The sequence below is a fragment of the Orycteropus afer genome, unplaced genomic scaffold, assembly GCF_000298275.1.
Source record: "Orycteropus afer afer isolate SDZICR_OR568_19922 unplaced genomic scaffold, OryAfe1.0 scaffold00027, whole genome shotgun sequence".
In the NCBI taxonomy this organism is placed as follows: domain Eukaryota; kingdom Metazoa; phylum Chordata; class Mammalia; order Tubulidentata; family Orycteropodidae; genus Orycteropus; species Orycteropus afer.
In genome coordinates this window covers 17,182,636-17,189,568 of record NW_006921614.1, presented here as the reverse complement: position 1 = coordinate 17,189,568, position 6,933 = coordinate 17,182,636, and positions in this window count along the sequence as shown.

Sequence of the window (6,933 nt, the reverse complement as noted above, 5' to 3'; positions counted from 1 at the left end):
TCTCAATAGTGTTGTTAAGTTTCCCCTTCAAGAGTGCATGGAGGTCGGGGGTTTATGGAAGGGGATCAGTAAATTCTCCCTTCTCCCTGTTTCACATATACTTCTCCCTGGGCCATCCATAGATAGATAGAGGACTGTAGGTCAAACCCCTCCTGTAATGTTTTTATCCACATTGAAAAGTTTTTAAAATGAATGCCCAAGCAGCCCCCAGGAAGGAAATTAGCAACGTGGACTGAAGAGTCTTGAGAAAGCAATTTGTTCTCCTATTGCCTCCCATGCAGAGCAGGATTGTAGGTGGGGGTTCTGCTGTTGGCCTGAACAGGGGTCTTTTCTTCCTCTGGAGGGCACCCTTCAGTCATCCTGAAGCTGCAGCCCCACAATTCCAACAAATTCAGGATTCCACAACCTTGGGACTAGCTGGATAGAACATTTACAGAACGTTCCAAGTGTTCTAAATACAACATTCATTATTTTGTCTATGAGAAAATAAACCAAGCTAAACATTTTGAAATAAGGGAAAGTCCTGGAAAAAAGCCTCTTTAGCCTTCAGGAGGCTTTAAACAACATTAACCACCCAGGATTACAAATCACTCCCTCCCCACAAGCGAGCTGTGAGATGGAGCCTCAAGAGGCCAGTTCGTGGAGAAGCTACCCACTCTGGATAGCTCCTTTGCCTTCACTTTGGGATAAGTGAGGCAGCAACACAGCATCTCAGAGCTTTTGGTCTGAAGGGACACTTTCCCTCTTCTATCCAAGACAGAATATATTTGAAACTGAGAAGACCTCAAGATGAGTGTTGTGCCTGGTGTGTACTCTGAATTCAATCTGCTCAGAGTAGAAATGTGCTCTTGGAATCTCTGTGAATGTTTCACAGAAACCCACTGTTATTGTGGCTAAAATGAATTACGAGTACATCATGCAAGAACACAGAAACCCATGCTCTGGTGGGCACTGCTTGTCCATGGTTATAGGGACCCTTTGGCCAAATACTTTCAGTTTGCAAGGTTTAAATTTCTAAAGAATTTAGTGAGGATATTCCTAAAACTTGTTGAGTAGAAACATGTGCGAGAGACAGAGAGAGATGTATTGAAGTCTGATTTTACAAAACGTGAGCTCCAAGAGGAGAGGATGTACTGTGTGCTCCCCACACATCCCTTGGACCCTCAGAAAGCAGTTGGCACACCTAGATGTTCGGTAGGTATTTGTTAATTGCATGAATGGATGACAGAATGACAGGAGTGCATTTTGATCCACTTCAAAACAAGGACTCAGAGAATAAAAATAACGATTCATGGTAGAATACTATAACTCATTTAGTGCTTTGAATTCCTGAATTTTAGGATGGAAGAGATTGGGGATTGGAGATGTTCAGCCACTTGCTGTCATAAAGTGCTGGGACAGGATGTGCTGGGTCACCACTGCAAAAGCAGCGCTAATTACCCAGTGTCTATAGCCCAACACTCAAAGAACATGGTCTATGGAGACCAGTGTCTAGGGGAATTCTACTCCACAATGCATGCAGTCTTTTAAAAACACAGCTATCAAAAAAAAGAAAAAAAATCATAGTCTCTCCCATCTGGGAGAGGTACCCATTTTCAGGTAACACTTAACCTGGGTGATGCACTAAGCAGATATTTCTGCCTTACTATCAGTTCTTTGAAAAAATAAACTCAGCTCTCCTTGCAAGGTTTAGAGGATTAAGAGGGTGGACCTGGAGGCTTTAGTCTCTGCCTAAATTGGCTTGAAAATCACAAGCATATCATCATCCAGGCCACAAGAGGACAGCAGTGGTATTAGGTATCTAGGTTTCTGGTAACCTGCTCTGACTTTGCCCCTAAAGATCAAATCAACATGTCATCTGCTTGAGTTAAAAACTTGTTTTACCATCCTCTTTCAGGATTCTAACTTAAAGAGACTTTTATTTATGAATGTGCTAGAAAAATCCCAGAATATTTTACTGATTTTAGTGCTCCAAGTCAAAACTATGTAATGTTTTCTGTTCTTCCAGAATACTCTGAGGTATATTATCTCTATTATCAGAGTCTTACTGAGAAAACAAGTGAAAGTATTTACTTAAATATCACCTTTTTAAAGGGCAATGCAGAAGGAACTTCTATTGTCTCATGGTTTACATGGTCAGAATTAAGGTGATATATAAGATATTTAATGGGATATGGATTGCAGAAGTGTTATTTCCACATTTTATACCTAACCATTCATTTTATTCAATGATGTATCAAAACTTTGTGATTCATAACTCTTTTTTATTAAGCATATATTTTACTCAAAAATTGTAAGAATCCTCACAACTGGACCAATAGACAATATCATGATAAATGAAGAAGAAATTGATATTGTCAATGATTTCATTCTTCTTGGATCAACAATTAATGCCCATTAAAGCAGCAGTCAAGAAAGTAAATGACATATTGTACTGGCAAATCCACTGCCAAGGATCTCTTTAAAATTTAAAAAAAGAAAATAAGTCACTTTAATGGCAAATGTGCACCTGACTCAAGTCATGTTTTTTTCTGTTGTCTCATCTGCCTGAAAAACTGAATAATGATAAAAGAAGAAAGAAGAATTGATCCATTTGAACTGTGGTGTTGGCAAAGAATATTAATGGACAATCTACTTCCACTTTGGAAACCCAAGGAGAGGTCGCTATGCGACTCAATGGCAGTGAGTTTGTTTTTTTGTGGACTGCCTGAAGAACAGTCTTAGATGAAATATAATCAGAATGCTCCTTAGAAGAGAGGACGGCAAGATTTTGACTCACTTATTTTGGAAATGTCATTAGAAAAAGATTACTTGCTAGAGAAGGACATCATGGTTGGTAAAGCAGAGGGTCAACAAAATGAGATGGATTGACATGATAGCCACAAGAATGGACTCAAACATACATGCCAATGGTCATGATGGACAACACTAGGCAACATCTCATTCTCATACATAAAGTCACTATGAATCAGAGTTAACTGGATGGCAACTAACATCACAAGATCAATTGTCATACCAAGTGTAAGAAAAAGACCAAAAACCAATCTACAGTCATCAAGTCAATTCTGACTCATAGCGACCCCTATTGGGTTCCCAAGGCCGTAAATCTTAATGGAAGGGAAGTAGATTGCCCCATCTTTCTCTGGTGGAGTGGCTGGTGGATTTGAACCACCAACCTTTTGGTTAGCAGTTAAATGCCTTGGGCACTGTGCCACTGGAGCTCCTTGGGGCTGTGTATTATTCATTGTGATATGAGCTGAGTACAATTCCTGACATGTTCAATAAGTATTAGTTATGAATGAAAAATGAATGAATACAAGAAACAAATTCTGCTTATTTTAAAAAAAAATTCTGGTCTCCTGCTGATCTCCTCATTATCTCTTTGTGGTGATTGCCTGAGCTTTCCACGAGTACAGCCATTTCTCAATTTTCATTTCAGAGTCTGTTCACCAGATTGGGTATCTTTTCAGGTTATAACCAAAAAACCAAACTCACTGCTGTCGAGTCAGATCCGAATCATAGCAACCTCTCCTTGGGTTTCCAAGGTAGTATCTCTATGGAAGTAGATTGCCCAACGTTCCTTCTGAGGAGTGCCTGATGGGTTTGAACCACCAGCCTTCTGGATAGCAGTCTAATGCCTTAGGCACTATCCCCCCAGAGCTCCATCATTTAAAAGTTATTGATTAAACCAAATCAAACCCATCACCACTGAATTGATTCTGACTCATAACAACCTTGTAAGACAGAGTAGAACTGCCTTATAGAGTTTTCAAGGCTATAATCTTTATGGAAACAGAGTGCCACATCTTTCTCCTGTGAAGCAGCTGGTGAACTCGAACTGTTCACCTTTTAGTTAACGGTCAAACACTTAACCATGTGCAACCAAGGTGCTTTGGTTGGGCACCAAGATTATTCATCTCTTATATACCCATGAGGCTCTGGTGGTGTAGTGCCTAAGGTATTTGACTGCTAACCAGAAGGCTGATAGTTCAAACTCACTAGCCTCAGAAGGAGGAGCTCTGGTAGCATAGTGCCTAAAGCACTTGACTGCTAACCAGAAGGTTGGCAGTTCAAACCCACCAGCCATTCCTCAGAAGGAAGGTTGGGCAATCTACTTCTGTAGTAATACTGCCTCAGCAACCCAAGGAGGAGTTGCTATGAATCAGGTCTGACTTGACAGCACATAACAACATAACAACAAAGCTTCAGAAGGAAGACTGGGCAATCTACTTCTGTAGAGATAACCACCTTGGAAACCCAAGGAGGGGTCATTGAGTCGAGACTGACTTAGTGGTAGTGAATATATACCCATGAAAATATTTCATGTTTAGTGGGCAGAATTTTGACTATTTTTGATTTATTATCTTTAAAGTTTTTAAAATTATATTGGTTCTTTTTTCGTTATGCTCTGTTATCTCCCTGAACATGATTGTGTTTGAATCCAGTAAAACTAGATTATAGGACACAGTATCTATATTGTGTAGATATAGGTCATGATTGGCTGTTTGTCTTGAGATCATTATTTTTCATGTTCACTCTTGAAACGAAAAACAATTCTGTGTTCTATTTAAAAATTTCCATTTGTCCTTCTGAACACAGTGGATGTAAAGAGCCCTCTTTTGGACACCCCTTCCCAGTGTCATCTATATGGATATAATGGCATGGCTTGCTTGTAACAATTCTATGAAAGCACATCATAGATATGCAACATGCCTGCTGCATGTTTACATATAAATTTCCTTTTCTTCAGTGTGAAATAAACTGAAAGACACTGTGGTGGCACCATCTCACTGGCTCTGTGAGATCTCTCGAAGAAGTTTTGATGATGTTCAAGATTTTACTGCTTCATTATTTTAATACGTTCATAGAAAAATAATTTTATAAAGTATGGAGTTTAGGAAAAGGCCCAGATGCTTCAAGCACTAGCCTTCAAAACAATACTTGGTACAACCAATGTGGCCCCACAGTATTTCCTCTGTGACCTCCCCCACTGAGGAGAGAACACTAGCACTAGATGACAGTGTAGTAATTAAAATGGCTCAGTTCCAGGACACCCTCTTGTTTAATACCATCTCCTCTCCCTTGAGGCCACCTTGTGTCTAGGACATGCTAGTTTGCTAGCCCTGCAATTCCACCATGTCTGAGCATCAAGCTACCATTTCTAGAGATAAACTGAAGGCCGTGGCTGTGCCAATCTCACAGTGTGCTAGAGACATAAATGACTTGTTAGACAAAGACATAAGCGACCATAACAGCTGTAATTAAGTCTGTTTTGCCAAGCTTTCTCTGTAGCACAGTTAAAGGTATATTCTTATACAAAGAAACACTTAACTATTATGTTACTGTGTATTGATGTGTCTTTTTTTTCTCTTCAAATTACTCAGAAGGAAAGTATCGCCTCTAAGATATTTTGGAAAAAATACCAGATAAAAATTTAAAACATGTGTTCTTAATTTGTCTCTCTTTTTTTTTTTTTTAATTGTGATTTGGGTGAAAATTTAAAGAGCAAATACACTTTCCATACAGCAGATCACATACACTTTGTCTCATGACATTGACCACAATGCAACATCTCCCCTCCTACTTCCTCCAGATAATTATCTCCTCCCTGTGTCCATACTTCCATGCACTCCTGCCCCCTGAGCTGTCTCCCTGTGCATAAGCAGCTCTTCTTTCTCCCAAGCTTGTTCTCTGCAAGGAGTGTATCTACCTCAGGTAAATGTTCAACTCATATGCCTGTCTATTGTTTGGCTGGAAGCCACAGGGGTGCGTTCAATTCCAGACCTGAAGGGCAGCGAAGGGCCATAGTCTCAGTGGTTCCACCAGGCTCTATTGGGCCAGCAAACCTGGTCTCCCCCACCTTTTTTTTTTTTCCAAATGATTTTGAGTTTTGTTCCACATTGTTTTCCCTGTCTATCCAGGATCTCCTACATAAATCCTCTTCCAAGTGGTTGACAGTAGTAGCCAGGCACCATCTAGTTCTTCTGGTCTCATAATCGTATAGGCTACAGATTGGATGGTGTACAAGTTGCTAGGACTAATTGCTTCCATGAAATTGTGGTTTTCTTCATTCTTTCTGGCTCTGGACAAGGAGAGACTCATCCTTGCATCTAGATAGTACCTGGCAAGCTTTTAAGATCCCAGTTGCTACTCGCCACAGTAGGAGGTGGAACAAAGTTTTGTGTAGTATGTTATGCCAATTGAACTTGATGTCCTCTGAGACTATGGTCCCAAGCCCACAGGTTCAACTACTGGGTCCCTCTGGGTAGCTGGCTGTGACCAAGCAGTTACTACAAGCTTGCCCCTTGTCAGCTCCACTATACACCTAGGAATTCAGATCTTACACATAAAGATATAGTACCACTGTCTGCCAAACCTATACATGTTCTTCGGTGGACTTCCCACTTCATTGACAAACCTAAAATTTCAGCCTGCCCACCCATCTATCCACCCACATACCCGTGTTTGCCTTCACTGACCACACCACACTATATGCGCAAAAGGGTTCATCTTTGTTGTCTGTATTTCCCACGTACTTCTCTATGTCTTTCTCTTTCTTGATGCCACTATATTGATCACTCACATTTGGTACATTGCCCTTCTCTTCACCCAAATCAGTACTTATCTCTATCTATCTAACAGTATTCCCTACCTTCTCCTCCCACCCCTGGTAACCAAGAAAGAAAATGCCCTTCCGTAGATATGCGTTTCCTTGAATTTTACATTAATGGACCAATACAGTATTTGTCCTTTTGTGATTGACTTATTTCACTCAGCATAATGTCCTCCAAGTTCATCCATGTTATGCAGTGTTTTGTAGATTCTACATTATCCTTTGGGGTTGCATAGTATTCCATTGTGTGTATGTACCATAGTTTGGATATCCATTCCTCAGTTGATGGACACCTAGGTTGTTTCCATCTTTTGACTATT